Source organism: Psammomys obesus, unplaced genomic scaffold (genome assembly GCF_907164565.1).
Source record: "Psammomys obesus unplaced genomic scaffold, mPsaObe1.curated_primary_1811, whole genome shotgun sequence".
Taxonomy (NCBI): domain Eukaryota; kingdom Metazoa; phylum Chordata; class Mammalia; order Rodentia; family Muridae; genus Psammomys; species Psammomys obesus.
This window is the reverse complement of record NW_026590062.1, coordinates 24848370-24867123: the sequence shown is the minus strand read 5'-3', so window position 1 is coordinate 24867123 and position 18754 is coordinate 24848370. Positions and strand designations below refer to the sequence as shown.

General features: G+C 43.8%; 1 pseudogene; it reads right to left on the bottom strand.

Annotated features, from left to right (window-relative positions):
• The window catches only part of LOC129675914 (ribosome biogenesis protein BRX1 homolog), an 8119-nt pseudogene extending 3953 nt beyond the window's left edge, over positions 1-4166 (bottom strand).
• Between the last annotated feature and the right edge of the window lie 14588 nt (positions 4167-18754).

Below are 18754 nucleotides of genomic sequence, written 5' to 3'. Positions count from 1 at the left end.
CCCCCCCCCCCCCCCCCCCCCCCCCCCCCCGCTGTTGGGATTACAGGCAAGGGCATCCACAGGACCATCTCTGTGTCTGTCGCTCATGCTGGCCACATACTCACTTTAGGCACAGCACAGTCACTTCCTGAGACATCTCCCAGGCTCCTAAGCACCAACTTCTACTTGTAAAGACTTGATCTATATTTAAAATCATAAATTTTACACAAGAAAATTATATTTATAAACACATGCAACTTCAAAACTATAATTTTCTGATTACTAGTTTCGTATCAATTTTTTAATTTAAATCTAAGTTGATGAAATTAAAAACCCAGTTTCTCAGTCTCATTAACCACATTTGGCTATCACGTTTGGCCAATGACTACCATGTTAAATAAATAAATACATTTAAGTCTGTTACTAGAACAAGCGCTTCCTGACAGACCCATGTTACAGAAAAGATAGTTCAGAATCAAATTACAGCATCAAAAGTACACAGACAAGGAATAGGTTATTCAAACAAATGATAAGGTTGAACAGAATTGTTAAGAATATGGGACACAGTGGGACAGTTATAGTTGGTTCTTTAAAAATACATGTAGTTGTTAATTATTTCCATGCGTGGAACCGTCTGAGACAGTGTGCTCGGATCCCCTTAGATACAGTTTTTAGTAGACGGTATATAAAATGTAAATTTCCAGAGTATTACAAATCACAAAAAAGGAAACAGTTAACTAGAAAAATGTGTTTCAGAATGTTATAGACAAATGACTAACATGACGTGATTATAATTATTAAGAAATGTATAAGCTAACAGAATTGACGAAAGGACTGAGTAAAGAATTCATGGAAGAAAATGCAAATAACTAACAAACAGATGAACAATTTCAGTATAGAAAACAATTTTCTACATCAAATTAGCAAACATGCAGAAAATAATACTCAGTGTTAGCAGAGAAATAAACATGGTAGAACCCATGATACATTGTGGATAAGAAAACTTTCTACCTAAATTCTGAAAACATCTAGCAGAAGTTTACATTTTTAGCACCTTTATTCAAAAAATTTTGCATTTTGGAACGTATTTTAAGAAGATTTCGGAGGTTAGGGATGTAACATGACAAAGCAGGAGCAACTCATGGGCTGTGTGTGGAGACACACCTCAGTGCCTCCGGGACCCCGGAGGTAAGGAGTGAAAAGAAGCAGGTGCTCACCGTGGCCACATAGGGAGTTCAGGGCCAGCCTGGTTTATATAAGACCCTGTCTTGGAGAGTCAGGAGAGAGAGAGAATTTAAATATGCCATTGAAAGCAATAGATTTTGTGAAGGGAGGGTAGGTTAACCAAAACAAAGAATGCATTTAAAAACAAAACAAAACTAAACAAAAACCTGATGGAAAATTCATTGCTATGTAAGGTGTGATTTTGTTTTGTTATCTATCTATCTATTCATTTAATTGAGTTCTGGTGCTATTTTATTTAGAAAAAGATCCATGATTTTAATCTTTTAATTTTAAGTGGCACCCTAATTATATATAAGGTAGTCCTGGGTACCAAAAGCACTTACATGTGGGCTACAAAATAGATATGCAGTAACTGGAAGAAATTAACTGCTCACTGATTGAGTTTGCATTCCTTTTCTTCATTGTCTCTCTTGCTTTCAGATCTGCTCTTGGCTCTAGTGTTACTCCCTGTATTTCTCTCTCTCTTTCTTTCTTTCTTTCTTTCTTTCTTTCTTTCTTTCTTTCTTTCTTTCTTTCTTTCTTTCTTTCTCTCTCTCTCTTTCTCTTCTCTCTCTCTCTCTCTCTCTTTCTCTTTCTTTCTCGTTTAAGACAGGGTTTCTTGGTATAGCCTTGGCTGTTCTGAAATTGCTTTGTAGACCAGGCTGGCCCTGAACTCACAGCCTGCCTCTGCCGCCCTGAGTGCTAGGATCAAGGGTGTGCACCACCACACCCAGCTTAGTAATTAATAGTATTTCTACTGTTTTTTGTGTGTGCTAGTCTAACAGAGGCGTCTTCAGGGGCTTACTAGGAAGAACACTCTTTGGTTCTTTATGAATTTGAGGCCAGCCTGGTCTAAACATAACGTTTCAGGACAGCCAGGGCTACATAGAGAGACCATGGGGGATTTGTTCAGAAGCTAAAGAAGAAAGAAATGTGCCTGCGTCTGTCTTCTGAGTGCTGGGATTAAAGGCGTGCACCATCTCATCCAGCCTACTTTCAGAGCACCTTAGCCCTGCAGTGTCTCTTAGCACTTTGCAGCTGTGATGGGCCTTATGACATGTTGATACATATAAGGAGGCTGGTAAGGAGATTTTCTGATGAAGTTGGTCCTTCAAACCTTCCCTGAAAAAAAATCTTTGTGACATTTAAAACAAAATGAGGACTCATTTCCACTATAGCCATACCATCCATAATCTGGAGATTCTAAAACCATATCCTATAATCCAAAATGGCAAGAGTAAACCTGTGGTCCATGGATGCCTGACTCTTGGGACAATGCTGTGGTTAATAAGGATCTGAATTAAGAGTTCTTTTAACAAAGTGCAGTGTCACAATTCATCAAAAGCAGGGTTAAAAGTTAAACAGGGGCAAGGAGTTATCAGACAGCTTCCTGTCATCCTTAGTCCAGCCAGAGTATGAATATTTTAAAATAAGAATTCGGCAGATGACCCATGAGGTGAATTTGGAAGCCACATACAGACATCTTGTTTTTCTTAGCCTTAAAATAGATGCATATATTGGAGTTTTTTCAAAAAAAATTCACAAACCTTGTTAGACACAATCACTTCTTTAGGATTCATCTTAGTATCTGCTCTAGAAGGAGGCGTCAGCATTTGCAGTCTTGTGCTGTGCATCTTGATCTGTTATTTATCCCTCTGGTAGAGAAGATGAGGATCCGTTCCTGACTTTCCCACTTGCCGTTGTAAAGAGGACCTAAGGTGTAGATTGTCTCCTTCCTCTACCTCTTCTGCGGCAGCAGTCGGCTAAGCAGCCATCTTTCTGGCTTCTTTGTTGGGACCTCTGTGCCTCCGTGCCACCACCTTGCTTCTATAAGCCTTTTTTGTTTGTTTGTTTGTTTGTTTGTTTGTTTGAATAGAGAGGCCGTCCTGCATGGAGAAACAATGCTTCCCCATAGAAGCATGCGCTTTTAATAAAACTCCCAGTGCAAAGCCTGGGGTAACTCCCTATGTGTTATTGGTTAGAGAGGCCCCACAGGCACCCAAAGCAACACAGGCTGTTGTCATTGCTCTTAGCTGTCCATCGGCACTAGCTAGCAAGACCCTGTTGCCAAAGACTCGGTACGCTTTGGTGGCAAGACACAGAAAAATCAAGTTGGAACTCACCTGAAAACTGCCTTCCTGATGACGAGCTTTCATAACTAGAAGGTGCTATGCAGGCAACTGGAGGTGGCAGGGGGTGGAGGTGGGGGAAAGCCATCAACAGTTTACCCAGTGGTGAAAGCATGATGTTACAGTACCAGCTGGTCAGGCAAGTTGTGCTCACTGGTACAATAGTAGCATAAATGTCATGTGGGGCGAACCAACCCCTTTCTGATTGAATTTGAGGCCTGCTCCATAGAAGTAAATTTATGCCTGGTATGCAATCCTGCTCAAAAACCCAAGACTCAGGAAGTCATAGGGAAGGGGAAGTGTGTGGTGAGGAGCTACTTTTGTTGTTCTACTAAATGGATGTGTTATCAAACTGTCTTCTAAATACTTATGCTTGGGGCTGGAGAGATGGCTCAGAGGTTAAGAGCACTGGCTGCTCTTCCAGAGGTCCTGAGTTCGATTCCCAGCAACCACATGGTGGCGGTGGCTCACAATCATCTGTAATGAGATCTTGTGCCCTCTTCTGGCGTGCAGGTGTGCACGCAGACAGAACATTGTATATATAACAAATAAATCTAAAAAAAAGAACGCTTAAAAATATTTATACTTATACCCATAATTTAATGTTGCATTCTTCTCCTCCTCCTTCTTTCTTTTTCTTCCTGTTAATCAAGTGTCTTTTAACATTTGATAGATTGTTAATTATAGAAAATTGATAATCAACCAAATGTAGCCACACACTGTTCTTACTAAGATAAAAATTCACAGGGGACATAAGAGAGGATATAGGAGAAACTGAGTACCATGGGTAACATAGATCTTACACACATACCTGACAATTTTATGGATGGCCATCGTTCATTTACACGAGTTACATCTACAGTATTGGAGACACAAGAGACAAACATCAAATGGCTGCCTCTATGACTGTAGAAACTCAGTTAAACCATGAAAGCAACAGTGCATTTCTAAATCAGCCTACCCTACGTTCAAGCTTTAGCGCTGCTTTCAACTGAGAGAGGCTTCTTCTGCAGAGGCTCAAAATGGTCAAAGTGCTGGGAATAGGTGCCCGTGGAGTGCTCAGCCCTAAATGAGACATCTATATCAACTTCTTACAAGGTTCAGAAACCAAGGAAGAGGAGGCAGAAAGAATTTAAGACTGGGGGAGGGGGAAGAAGTGCTATGAAATACTTCTGCACATAACACAGCCCTTTCACTCAGGAACTCCCAACAATGGTGATTACCTGCAGAAAAGGAAAAGGAGAGGTCAGGAGGGGGTAGGAAGAGGACATGTTGGTAGATATCCAATGGGAATGGGAGAGAGGATATGTTGAACACACTTTGTTCACCTGTATGAAATTGTCCAAGAATAAAAATATATTTAAAAGTAAATGAAAGTAATGGATGTTAGTGTCTCAGTTAAAGTTTCAATTACTGTGAGAAACATCTTTACCAAAAGTAACTTGAAGAGGAAGTGGTTTATTTCACCTTATAACTCCCAAGGAACCCTCCAACACTGAGGGAAGTCAGGGCAGGAACTCAAGCAGGGACTTAGTGGCAGGACCGAAAGCAGAAGCCATGTAGGAATGCTGCTCACCAGTTTGTTGCCTTGGACTTGCTCAGTTTGTTTTCTTATATACGTTAGGAGTAACATCACTCACAACAGGCTGGGCCTTTCTTCTTCCCACATCAATAATCAATCAGGAAAACACACATTTAAAATATTTTTATCTGTCAGATACTAATTCAAATAACAAACTTCCTGTTGTTGGAGAAGGGAACTGGGTTTTTGGCATGTAGAGTCCTGAGCTGTGTTCTGAGCATTGTCAAGGTCTCCTTGTCTTTACAGTACAATGCATGTCTAAATCCTACACAAGGCTCTTAATGATCTCTGATGGACACTTCATTTTCCTTAAACATGACTTACTATAAGCCTATCCTGTCCACTGGGGTGCATCAAAAATTCAGGGACCAGGCTCATCTGGGTCACCACCACAGTGCTATCCCTGTTGTGGTATGTGGTACACACCAGTGCTCCGTAAATATTAATCTGACTAACTGATTAAATGCCCATTGGTATTAAAAAAAAATTCTAAAAGACTACTCAGTAGGTATCAAAGCAGATGCCGAGACTCATAGCCAAACTTTGGACAGAGTGCAGGGAATCTTATGAAAGAAGGGGGAGATAGAAAGACCTGGAGGGGACAGGAGCTCCACAAGGAGAACAACTGAACCAAGAAATCTGGCTCAGGGGTCTTTTCTGAGACCAATACTCCAACCAAGTATCATGCATGGCAATAACCTAGAACCCCTGCACAGATGTAGTCCATGGCAACTCAGTATCCAAGTGGGTTCCCTAGTAAGGGGAACAGGGACTGTCTCTGACATGAACTCAGTGGCTGGCTCTTTGATCACCTTCCCCTGAGGGGAGAACAGCCTTACCAGACCACAGAGGAAGACAATGCAGCCAGTCCTGATGAGACCTGATAGGCTAGGGTCAGAGGGAAGGGGAGGAGGACCTCCCCTATCAGTGGACTTGGAGAGGGACAAGAGAGGAGATGAGAAAGGGAGGGTGGGATTGGGAGGGCATGAGGGAGGGGCTACAGCTGGGATACAAAGTGAATAAACTATAATTAATATAAAATTAAAAGTAAAAAAAAATACTTTACCATTCTTCTACCCTGTTCAACATGACGAAGCTTTGAATTTATTGAGAAATTACAAATAGAGCCTTCAGACTCCCTAAAGATTAAACTCTCTAAAATCCTCAAAACAATCCTTTTGTTCTCAGGGACTACGTGAATTCAAAGGACATTTATAATGCCCGATAATGCTCCAGGAAGTTAGCCAAGAATGTTAGCATCATTGGGAGTTTTGAAACCCTCAGGACTTTTCTCCTGGTGTGTTTAAGAGCATTCACGTTCTCTCCGAGGAAGGAACGTACTGGCTCATGTGGACAACGCTGTCTTTCCCCACCTCCCCTTAAGTAACACTGCAGCTTCTTTTCAGGGTCACATAGGATTCCAGCTGCCTTTGAGGTGTGCAGAAGATGGCCCTCCGTGCTTCCCTCTGTTCACCCGGCTCTAATCAGAGACAATCCTCAGAACACAGTACAGTGTCACAGCAGGATAAAAGCTGGTTTCTATAAGGTAATATTTCTCTCCTGAGAAAGAGTAGTCTGTAACTCTGGTACTGTCAAATTTCCAGGTCATCTTTGCGTGCTGGGAAAAAGAATCCTTGCGAGGTGAGCTTGCTCCCCGGAGAGAGAGGAGGCAACAATTGCCCTCTGAACTGACCCTTGTCTCAGAAAGATGGCTACAATGAGCCCCAGGGAGGCCATGAGCTGTGGGCAGAGGAGGTGTGGGTGAACACAGAAGGAAGATCCCTTAAGTGGGATGACTTGCGTGGACCTCTGTGAATCTCTTGCGAGCAGACCGATGCAGTCATCGCCCAGGCTCGAATCATTTTCATGTTCAAGTTGCCCTGAAGATTAATGGGGCTGTACATGGAGTCCTCAGATGAAAGCAGAATCCTTTAATGGCATTTTCAAGGGTAAAGGAGAAAGATCAGATTGCTCTGCAGAGGAAGAGGGAGAAATCACAACCACTCTCCATGCACATCAACAAAGTCTTTTATGCTCCACATGCAATAGCTGCCTTCTGTCTCCTTAGGGAGGAGTGTGCAGTGGTCAGGCATTACCTCTGCCTTGCCCTCTCCCAGTGGCGACCCTCTGCTTAGCCCATGCCTTCTTCACCTGGGGATGGAGGAGGTGCCGGTGCAGCAGATAGAAGCACTTTGCCTTGAACACAAACTGCATTCCCTGAAGCTCACTCACAGCATTTCTTACTTTACCCTACCTTAGGGAACATGCCAAGGAAGTGTCTTTGTGACCTTTGAAGCTTGCCTCATTTTTTTGTTCTGTTTTGTTTTGTTTTGTTTTAAATCTAGACCTAGGGAGACAAAACACTCACTGGATGGAGAATTGCATCCTGAGGCCTGATTCAGCTCAAGCTTTATTCCGTCATTATTTGGTCATATTTACCGAATGTCTTACTTGCTCTATTATCTGTTTTTTCACATGTGTGCTGTTTTTGAGTTTTAATTGCTTTTATTTACCAAATGTCTTATTCACTATACTATCTAGTTTTTCAGATGTGTTCTCCTTTTTTGCACCAGAGAGAGAGTCTGTGTATGAAAACGGCTGCACGGGTTGAGCTCAGTGGTACCCCAGCAGAGATGCTTTTCCACCAGTGCTCAGGGAAAACACTGCCATCTTATTTGACCAGAATTAAACTCCTTGTTCTATCAAATAATTTCAGTTATTCAACAACTCTCAGGCTATTTTAGTGTCCCTCCCATTCTAAAAACAAACAAGCAAAGGAGTAAGTGCTTAGAATCACCTGTGACTTAAAGAAGTTATATTAGTACTTAAATGAACAACAACAACCCACAGACATAAATAAAACATGCCAAAAAACTCATGGGAGGAAGGATTGACAATGGCAGGTGTTTCCAAAAGTGTTGTGTCGACAACACACTGAAAGAGCATAACATACTGCGTGTTATTTGGGATGCTTATGGTTTTTTTATTTTACCGTTTTATTTTTTATGCAAATGCTTGTCAGAAAAAAAATGGCTTTTCTATTTTTTCCTAACAAAGTCTAGGCAGCTTTCCTTGTGGCCAAGCATAGAATGCACTGTAAAATAAGCACAAACTAAGAGACAAATCATGCTCAGAATGAGCATAGATACAAGAGGAGAAGGCCCACAATAGCAGATGACATGCAGAATTTTTTTCTGCCACAGTGTTTGGAAGAGAATGTATTCTGCATTCTGTGAAGACTTTTCATTTTTTTCTGTGCATAGTGCTTTAGTTGGCCAACTGTATTACCATCTGAATTCTAGTCCTCAGCATTCAAAGGCTGCATACACGCTCTCAGCTGGCACAGGCCGCTGTACCCAAAAAGTACAGCCCCCGTGCATTAAAAAACACACATCAATTTCTCACAGTTTTGGAAGTAGGAAGTCCAAGGTCAGGGTGCCAATATTAAGGTGTTCTGGAGAGGACATATGTGATAGCTGAAGCTGTCAAGTTGACATAATCTAGAACAGAGCCTCAGGGAGAGATTGCCCAGGTGAGACTTGCTCGTAGGCATGTCTGTGGAGGATTGTCTTGACTATATTAATTGATGCCAAAGTAGGTGGCACCATTCTCTAGGTTTGGTTCCTGGACCAAACAGGAGGTGGAACCATCACAGATGCATTGATTCATTGCGCTTTGCTTTTGGTTATGGATGTCATGTGACAGATGCCTCAAGCTCTTACCAGTGTAATTTCCCTGAGATCAGTGACTATGCCCTGGCATTGTGAGCTAAAAGAAACCTTTTCTCCCCTAAGTTGCTTTATGTATTTTATCATAGCCACAGGAAAGACACTAAGACACTATGACACCATCCTCACCTGCCTTCCTTGGTGCACACACACAGGGTGAGAGAATTCTGATTTCCTCCTCTTTTTATAAGCCACTCCTCCTCTCATAAGGAACTCATCCAAATGATCTCATCTAACCCTAATCATCTCCCAAAGACCTGCTCCAAAATGCCATCACATTTGTGGCATATGGATCTGTTGAAGACAGTTTATAGCATATACAACTAGCTCACAAAGATCCTTACAGTTTTGTTGGGAACCTGCATGCCATTTCAACTGCAGGGCATATCTAAGTATAGATTTACATTACAGAGATTTTCAGACTTCTCTCTACCACAGCTAGGTAACACCTGATGGCTCTTGTAGCCATAGTTGTTAAGATATGGCTGCACCAAACAATTTTACTGTTGTTAAATATAGGTGACATTCTATCATATTTCAAGTAGATCAGAAACTGTTACAAGGGTTTTAATTTTTTTCTGTTTAAGACTTTGAGTTATCCACGAGGCCCCACTAAAACCACAGTCTATGCTTTCACATTTACCTCATTTCAGACACTACTCACTGGGGTGATGTCCCACCATTAAAGTAGGTAAGACACAGTTTCTATTCAATGAGATAACAACCTGAGAAGAAACCTGGAAGGAGCCAACTGTACAATACTACAAAAAGCATGAAAGTCAGCCTGAACAATAGGATCCAGGAGAGCAAGAGTACAAAGGCTCCTCCCTGGAAGGGTATGTACCTACAGAATAGATTCATGCTTGTAATGGTTTAATCTCCACTGTCAATCTGATTTATCGTGTGGGAGACCGGTAAGGCACACTTCTGGATGTGTCTGTGAGGGTGTTTCTAGAGACGAGTAGTTGAGGGGGAAACCCAATAAAAGAGGGAAAAGAAGAGAGTCAGCCAGCCACAATGAATCAATTTCCTGATTCAATATGCCTTCCCTGCCTGATGGACTGATCACTTGAACCCCCAAGCAGAGTGAATAGTGTCTGAAATGAGGTAAACATGAAGGTGGGAAAGCCTAGTTTCCGAGCTTCACTTGCTTTTTGTTTTGCTTTGGTGGTGGTTCTGTGGTTGTTTTGTTTTTAATATGGAATCTCACACAGTCAAGGATGGTCTTGAACTGCTGAACCTCCTGCCTCGAGCTTCCTAGCATTGGAATCAATGCAAGTGTTACCATGCTCAGTTTCACCATGATTTTAGTTCTTCAGTCAGTCATTCTGGTCACAGCTATTAAAAAAAAAAAAAAAGTAACAAAAACAATATTATTGGCTGCTTCCCAGTATTCAGTTTTCCCTTTGGGTAGGATCAACTGCCATCGGGGTTCCAGGAATGAGCCTTCCAACTATAACTCACTAGCTGCAAGCTGAGAACCTTTTCAAGCAGTTATCTAAGAAACAGACTTTGTTTATTATTATTTTTTTGTCAGCAGAGGAACAGGTTCAAAGAACCTGAATTGGTCCAGACAGAGAGAACTTAGGAGGTTTCTGTCCTTATTTTCTCTGTACCATGAGTTCCTGAATCTGTTTCCCTAGCTCCCCCATTTCCACAGTCTGTCTGCTGTTTGAGATCACAGCTCCATCTTTGATTTCCTTCTCTTCTCTACCCACTCTTGTTTTTCTAGTATTATCGTTCTGACTTGTGGTTTTAGATACTTCACAGGCATTTATGGCTAATCTAGATTTTCCTCCAAAATACAGACCACTTAGACTTCTATTGCCCTGATGTTTGGAACCCGGGTATCTAATAGACTTTTAAAACCCACCATGTGTAGCAGTCTGGATCTTTCTCACCAAACATGTTTCTAACAGCAGCCTTTCTTTTTACAGATCATGGCTGAGGCTGACAATCTTGGAGGCATTCTTTTGTCAGTTTTGCTTATTTGTTTGAGACAGTGTCTTGCTACAGATCCCTGGTCTAGACTCATTATATAGCCCACACTGGCCTTAAACCCATGATTGCTTGTTTGTTTGATTCTGCATCCTAAGTACTAGGATTATAAGTGTGGTCTACCATATTTGACAATTAGGGATATTCTTAATGTTTTTATCAAGTCCCGAGCTCAAACTTTCTCCAGAATTCTGCCTCGTCTCATCACTTCCACAGTTCTTAGCTGTTCTACACAGTTCTTCCCAGGACTGCAGTAAGAGCTTTACAAGTGGGCCCCGATGACACTCATGCTCCTTATTGTCCCTGACCAACACATGAGCCAGAGAGAGCTTTGGATTCTCTTCAGCTCAAAGCTCTGCTGATGAAAAGCCCTTCAAACATGCATGGCTTGGCCCTGTGCTACTTCCTGATTTAATCTCCTCATTCTACACTGGCCTCTCTGTTCTGCAAGTTATACTGGGGCTTCTGCTTGGGGCCTTTGTGTTGGTTGCTGGCTCTGCCTCCTCAATCTACCTCTTTTCCTGTTTCACTCGCTTGTATCCCCCAGTCATTGTGTGCCATGTTCGCAATGAAGCCTTCTGACTACCTCACAACTCGCCCTTTATGCATTACTAATCCTCCTCATATGTGCTACTTTGTTTTCTCTTAAACTTTACCATCAGTGACTGAACCAAGAGATTTCACAGATGGGTGATGTATACACTCAAGTATGTACCATTCCTCAGTTGAATGTGTGCGCCATAAGGACAACAGCCTTTATCAGTTTTATTTTACGGTTTTATGCCAAGGGGCTGGAACAGTGCTTCGCACACAGTAGTTGTCAATCAGTATTTTGAATAAATGTTCTGGGTGTGGACAGGTTTGGGACTGGGGACACAAGGGACAGGAGAGAAGCAGAATTAACCAAAACAAAAGATATATGAAAAAGCCCATATACTAACCTTCTATCTTATAACTGAAAACAAACAAACAAACAAACAAACAAACAAACAAAAACAAAAGAGAAACTGAAAGAGTTGCTCCTCAAAGCTAGATCATGCTGCCCCTAAAAGCAGGGGTTATTAAACAAAGCTCCTTCTCCCAGGTGTGGGATACCTCTTCAGGAGCTGGGCAGAGAGACTTCAGAGAAGCCCCAAACAACACAGGTTCTTGTTAGTCCTTTTGGTTGTTCACCGGAATCAGAGAACAAGGCCCTATTGCTGAAGACACTATACATCTTGGATGCAAAATAGAGAGGAAGCAAGCTGAGACGAGGCTGGAACCTTTTTCCTGCTTGATAACTTTCAATGGTCCAGAAGGTGCTATGTAGTCTGTTAGAGGTGAAAACGCAACAATGATCTCACCTAGCTGTGAACCCCACAAAGCAAACAAACAAACAAACAAAGCAAAAGCCCCTCAACCTACCAGCCAAGATGAGCCCATCATAGCAATACTGGCACAACTGCTGTGGGCTGACCAATTCACTTCTTACTAGGATTGAGCCTGCTGCTCCAAGAGAGGGAACTCATGCCTTGCAATGTAAATCCACTTGACAATCTATGCTTAGAGAGACGCACCCCAAGTGGGCATCTTACTACTGTTGTATAACCAAATCTACACAGTGCCAAAGCACCTTCTAAATATCTCATTGTTATACTCACAGGCAAAGCTACTCTCATCCTTAATCAGAGGCTTCTCTGCAGGGAACACTGGTGAAGTTAAGATCCAAGATGCTGAGATTACATGATCAAAAAAGGCTTGGCCTTTAAAAAGACACTTATACCAACTCCTCTAAGGTCTGAGGAACATTGCAGAAGATGGGGCAGGAAGTGTGCAGGAGCAGAAGACATAGTAGCAGAGTGCTATTCTCTGGATTGGATATGATCATTTAAATCACAAACTCACAATGAATGCAATTACTTTGCAGTGGCTCACAAAGATCTGCCTTGTCCACTATAATCAGTCATGGAAGAGGAAGGGGTTCACTGATTCTGGGAGAGGGGAAATCAGTCATACTCCCACTGCTGAGCCCAATGGATAGCTCCAAACCTGTGGTTACACAGATGGCCTTGGGGACAACAGAGGGAAGAGGAAAGGGCCAGAGGAGGCTGTGAGAGTTAGCATCAGACACACAGGAGGCATGGGTTTTGGCTTTGTGGGAATTTTGTTCACTTTTCATCTGGAAAATGGCTTCCTTATCTAGAGCTGCTGCGTGAAACTGAGTCCCGGACCAGCTCAGAGCTTTAAAATACTGTGCTCAAATCGCGGGGTGCAGTGCTTCCACAATTTATTACAATAAACAAACCCCAAACAAGAAATACTAAGCTATCTGCAGCAGACTCCATCTGTGGAGTGGGCTGCTTCCAGAAGAGAAGCTAAGAAGACGTCAAGGCCTAAAATGGACACAATTGTTTTGGGTCCTCAGCAGAGATGTTGGCACCAGATGCGAATTAGACAGAACTCCTTCCTCTTCCCTCTACCTTAAATCAGCTCCCTGCATAACTGTGGGACTCCTGGTGTGTGCTGTCTTAGGTGTGGATCCCACTAGGGGTTTCCGCTCAGGACTCTGGAGCTCCAGGCTACCTTTCAGCCCCTTACCCCCAACCCAGCAAGAGTCCCTCCCTCCAGTGTCACTTTGCAGCTCTGGCTGGCCTGGAGATTGCTGTGTAGACAGGGATGGCTTCAAACCCACAGAGATCCGCCTGTCTCTGCCTCCCAAGTGCTGGAATTAAAGGTGTGAATCACCAGGTCTCCCACTCCGAGCTCTTTTTAAGGTAAGGTGCCTATTCTCAACCTGCCCTGCCTCAGATGTCTCTGAGGATGGCAGAGAGGCTGCTACTCTCCAGCCTGCTCCCTGGAAATCCTCAAGGGTAGAGAGCCCAGTGGGCTGTCACTCACAGTGAAGGGCACTTGGATCCATTTGCTCACCTCCTCATATCATGAAGGTGCATGAGCACTATGGGGAAAAATAACAGAGTCTTCCTAAGGGTTCATGGCACAGTTTTCAAGTCTCACAACTTCTCGGCTAACTTAGGATGGCCAGGTTTCATTTACTCGTGAAAAATAAAGTTTGAAAAGCACCAGCTAATTCAGATGCAACATTTTTTCCTTAAAAGGCAACAGGACCAGAAAGGGTACGAAGGAAGAATGAGGCCAGACAGCAGCAGAATGAGGATCAGAACCCGGGTCTTGCTAACTTCTAGCCCAAGGCTTCCTGCTGAATGCCTGATGTCAGGAGGCCCTGAGATCCCACTGGGGAAACGGTTGTGTGGGGAGATGCTCACTGACTCAGACCACAGCAGGAGCAGGTTGTGAGGCGGCACCGGTGCCAATCAGCCGGGCCCGCCCCTCCTGGTTCCACCCCACCAGCTGGGTCAGGAATGCAACTTTGACCCATGGTCCTGAGTCCGGGCATGCTTGGGAAGCTCAGAGCTATCTGGGTCTGCTGGTGTGGCAGGTGCCCCAGCGCCCTTGGTATTTTTCCTGCCCTGGGTAGCTCACCACATGACCAGGACAGAGTTCACCTGCAGAATTCCATTGCCGAGCTTTACTTTATTAACGGAACTGAAAGGAATGTTGCATTTTCCAGAGGGCAGGGAGGATCTCTGATCCCCGGTGGACCGGTTGCGTGAAATAATGAACTGGGATCATCGTTGAGCCTGTCTGTGCCAGACAGAGGCTTAGCAATGCCCTTCCAGAGCCAGAGTTATAATGTAATCTGTTCTGTGTGACTCAGACCCACAGCAAGCTCATCTCTACACACGAGTGTCTGAGAGTTAAAACAACCCACCCAGTGTCACATCAGGGTCTGCTCTGCCCCAGCCGACTGCAACAGAGCGCCCTAATTACCAAAAGCTCCTCCCGAGGTGGCTTTTGGCTGATGGATCTTCTCTTTCTTGCCAATTATTTTATGCCGACTGCATCCACTTACTGAGGAAAAATGTCCTCTGGAAACTTCCTGAGAGAAACAGTAGAAGGTTCTTCCCTGTAGGGTAGGTCCTCTCTCTTTGTTTAAATTGCCGGGGCATCAGGTGGGATGGAGTCCGCATGAAAAGTTTCTGGTTGACATGGAAATGGTGGTTCTGCTTTCTGGTGGAGACTAACTTGGAGCAAGTCTCCCTGAATCACCTATGGAGAGAAATTAGGTCTCTCTCTGAGCTCCCTGCTTTTCCCCTCCCTCCCCTCCTATGACCCTCCGTATACCCTTGTACACCCAGAGATAAGTATATAAAACACTTTGTGGGCACCGTTGATGGTGATCGCCAAATATTTCCAGCACATTGCTCCATGGCCAGTGAGTTTGCTGAGAAGTCCCATGAGTCATTTCTGAGCTGGGCTCTTGCTTGCCACCATGGAACCCTTAGAGCTCTTTCCTCTCTGCTCCTGACCTGCAAGGTTCAAGAAAGGCAGCTGCTGTATCACCCGCGTCCCTGCGTGACCGCCTCCACTCACCCCAGGAACCTGCAGTGGGCAAAGCCTCAGTGAGAGTGGCTGGGTTGTCCCAAGCCCAGGGGAACAGGGCTCTCTGTTAATGCAGCAGAAACCCTCACTGGCTAACACACTTGGAGAGCCAGCCATTGCCTGTGCTTTTCTTCCTCCATGTAAACCAAGGACAAGGTACTGTTGTCATGCCCATCTTGTGTTTAAAAACCCCAGCTGAGAAAAATGAATTAACTTATCAAGGAGCACTGTAGATGGCTGGCAGGTTTCCCTTCCCCACCGCCCACCCTGGGCTGGCCTTAGCACCCACCTCTGCTCCCCTGGCTTGGGTGCTTTGTGAAGCCGGAGGAAAGGAACACTTGGCAGGAATGCTTGCAAACTTCTGTTTGCTTCATCTTGTTGTCATTTCACTGTATGGCAGGACTTTCTTATTATACTAAAAATCAGTGTGATTCCAGAGAAAGATTTATCAGGGTTTGTTGGGTTTTTTTTACAGCTTTATTTTCAAGTATGTGTTTGTGTGTCTCTCTGGGGAGTGTAGGGTAGAGGGTTGAACACATAAATGCAGGTGCCTTCAGAGGCCAGAGGCATCAGATCCCCTGGACTTGGCACTAAGATGGCTGTGAGCCACCTCACACGGATGCTGGGAACCAAACTCGGATCCTCTGGAACAGCAGTGTGAGCTCTTAACTGCTGAGCCATCTCTCCAGCCCCAGGAAATTCGATTTTTGACAAGTCATTATAATTTGATGGTTGACATTTCATCACTTTCTAGAAAACTATGATCTGGCAAATATAAACCCTTCTCACAGCAAGCAGTCCTCAGCTAGGAAAGTTAGTTTTATTAACCAAAAAAAATCATTCTTCGAATTGATGGCTGTGTGAATGACCTTTGGCCTGCTGTAATATAGCAATGTGTCTACTGCAGTAAAAATGCCAGAGTAAGACAGGACCCACAAAAGGCAATAAAGGAGCAACATTCCAAAGACAAATGCACTTGAGACACTTATGACAGCCCTGGGAAGGAGGGGGCAGCAATCAGTTATAAGAAGTGACAGTGTTTTGGCAACCTCCATTACTTTAACTGACAGGAAAAATAAAGCTAGTATAAATTACTTTTTTAAAGGAGCGAGCCACGAGCCTTCCAAATAGAAATCAAAGTTAGTTCGGGACTTTGATTGACAGCTGCCAGGTGCCCCCTCCTCTCTCTGCACTGAGATAGGCGTTTCCCTGGGACAGACATTAAAACCTTTCTAGCGCTACTAATTTCTCTTTGGTTATTTGATTTAATCTGGGTTTTATTCTGCTGTTAATCCTCTCAGACTTACTTTGTCCCTCAGATGGTCTCTTTGAGGCATATCCTCATCTGGGTCTGCTTGTGGCTACAGGCAAATCCTCCATAAATTTAGTCAGGAATAGAGAGGGCTGTCCATTCACAGAGCCATTGTTTGTAATGCCGTGTTTCCTAAAGACATTATGAGATATTATGATTTTTTTTCTTACATTTATTTCTGTGGGGCTGCAAACATACATTTCATGGTGTGTGTGTGTGTGTGTGTGTGTGTGTGTGTGTGTATGTGTGTAGATCAGAGAACAACTTGAGGGAGTCAGGTCTCTCCTTCTAGCATGTAGATCATGGGGATCAAACTCAGGTTTTCAAGCTTTGTGGCAAGTAGCTTTACCCTCAAGGTCTTCTTGACAACCTGTGGCATGATTTTTGGCTTTCTACAAGTGGACCCCAAAATAAGAGCATGACATACCCTAAAAATGCTCATTTCCCCCTTTTCACTTCTGCTCTCCTACGGTATACTCTTATTTTCTCCCGTGTAAAAAAAATCTTGAAGAGTTAAAGGAACAGACCTTTAACTTCTCTTCTCAGGCAGCTTATTTACCTATTAGAAGGGGTCAGGCTGAAGGGCCTCCAGTGGGAATAGCTATGCCCAGTGCATCGCCTCTAGGATTGGGACCTGCAGTGTCTATTTTATGGGCTGGTCAGAGTCCAGGGTATTGAGATTCTTGCCTAAGAAGAACTCACACATCCAGAGGCTTTTCAAGTGGCTTAATGTTCAAAACTGCTTCCTTGGGATGAAAGTTCAAATACCATTTAGGTCAAAGTTGAAAGATGTCTGCACTTCAGTGGGCAGCTGAGGGCTTGGGAGGCTTGGGCTGTGGCCTGGCGTGTGGCTGAGGTGAACAGGGAAGATAAGGAAGACCCAGGCCTACTTTCAGTTATCTCATTCTGACTTCCTGAGAATTGAGGTTCATTAAATTCCTCTCTTATGAGTGAGAAAAAATTCACAGCCATCAAAAAACTAAATCCTACCTTTGTTCTGTCGAGCGAAGTTAGCTACCTGTTTCCACTGGTGGTTTTCTGCAGTGTGGAAGCCACAAGTCACAGGTAGTTATGAAACTGTGCTCAATTCGACTTTTCCTCCTGCTGCATCTGAAGGTTCCAGTGTCTCTTGGTCGGGGAGAGGTTGAGTTGGCAGGTGTTTCTCTTGGAACACCCTAAGAGAAGACGGCAGATCTGAGGACCATCTTTGTACAGATTCGATTCGGAACGCAAGCATCCCACACGCACACGCCGCACGCAGGGCTGCTGCTGTCACTCAGGAGCAGCTTAGCAGCATGCAAACTTCACTTTTTACAACTCAGTTTAATGGGATTGGATTCAGTGGTACAGATTTTACTAATCCTGCAGAGAAAGAGAGAGAGACAGACAGACAGACAGAGACACAGAGAGAGACAGAGAGACAGACAGAGACCGAGATTCATTCACATTTTCTCCAAACTTTTCATTCTCTCCCCAAACCCATCAATATTGCCAGTTAGTATTTCAGTGTTAATTGTAAAACCAAGAGAAGGATTTTCTTATATAAGCTGTAAGACAACAGTGGCCTTTGGATATAATTCTGAGGCTTCAAAGAAGAGTCCTAAAGACTGTAGATGTCAGAGCAAATGCAGAAAGCAATTCTTTCCCCTGCACACACAGATGAGGTGGCATTCACGGTTCCCCTCCACAGGCGTAGCCTCCAAGCCGGAGACAAGGGTTCCCAGGACACAATCTTTGTAAAGGGAAACTCAACAATCAACACAAAAGATGATCTCATGTGTGTGGTCCCACTGCCAGAGCCGTAAGACCTGGGGATTCTTGGGTTTTGTACTTACATCTAGGGCTAATACACCAGGCGCCCAAGCCTCAGTTACATTCCACCTCGGTTTTGTATGCCTGTAAATGAGTATGACTCAGCTGTAAGACTGTGCCATAAAACTGAAGAGGGAGTATGTTTCCCTCTAGGCTACCCATCCCTTTTAGAAGTGTCTTTATTTGTATTTGTATTTTTCTGTTAGCACTGAAGGAAAACAGAACAGTACATGGCCAGGCACCCTAGAGAGAACAGATATTCTTCAGGTCACACAGCTGTGACCCCTAGCTCCCCAGTTCTCATGCATCCCTAAAGCTTTCTTGATCTGTGTAGGAAAGATATGTTGCTATTGGCTACAAGTGCTTCTGCTCTAACACACACACACACACACACACACACACACACACACACGACTCACTGTGAACCACAGATAAAGGTATTCAGTGAAAGAAAGGGGGCACGAAGGCAAATACTTTGATTATACACACTTACACTCCTTTCAGCCCCTGGACTCACAGTGAAAGGCAAATTGGGATGGGTAGACCTGGG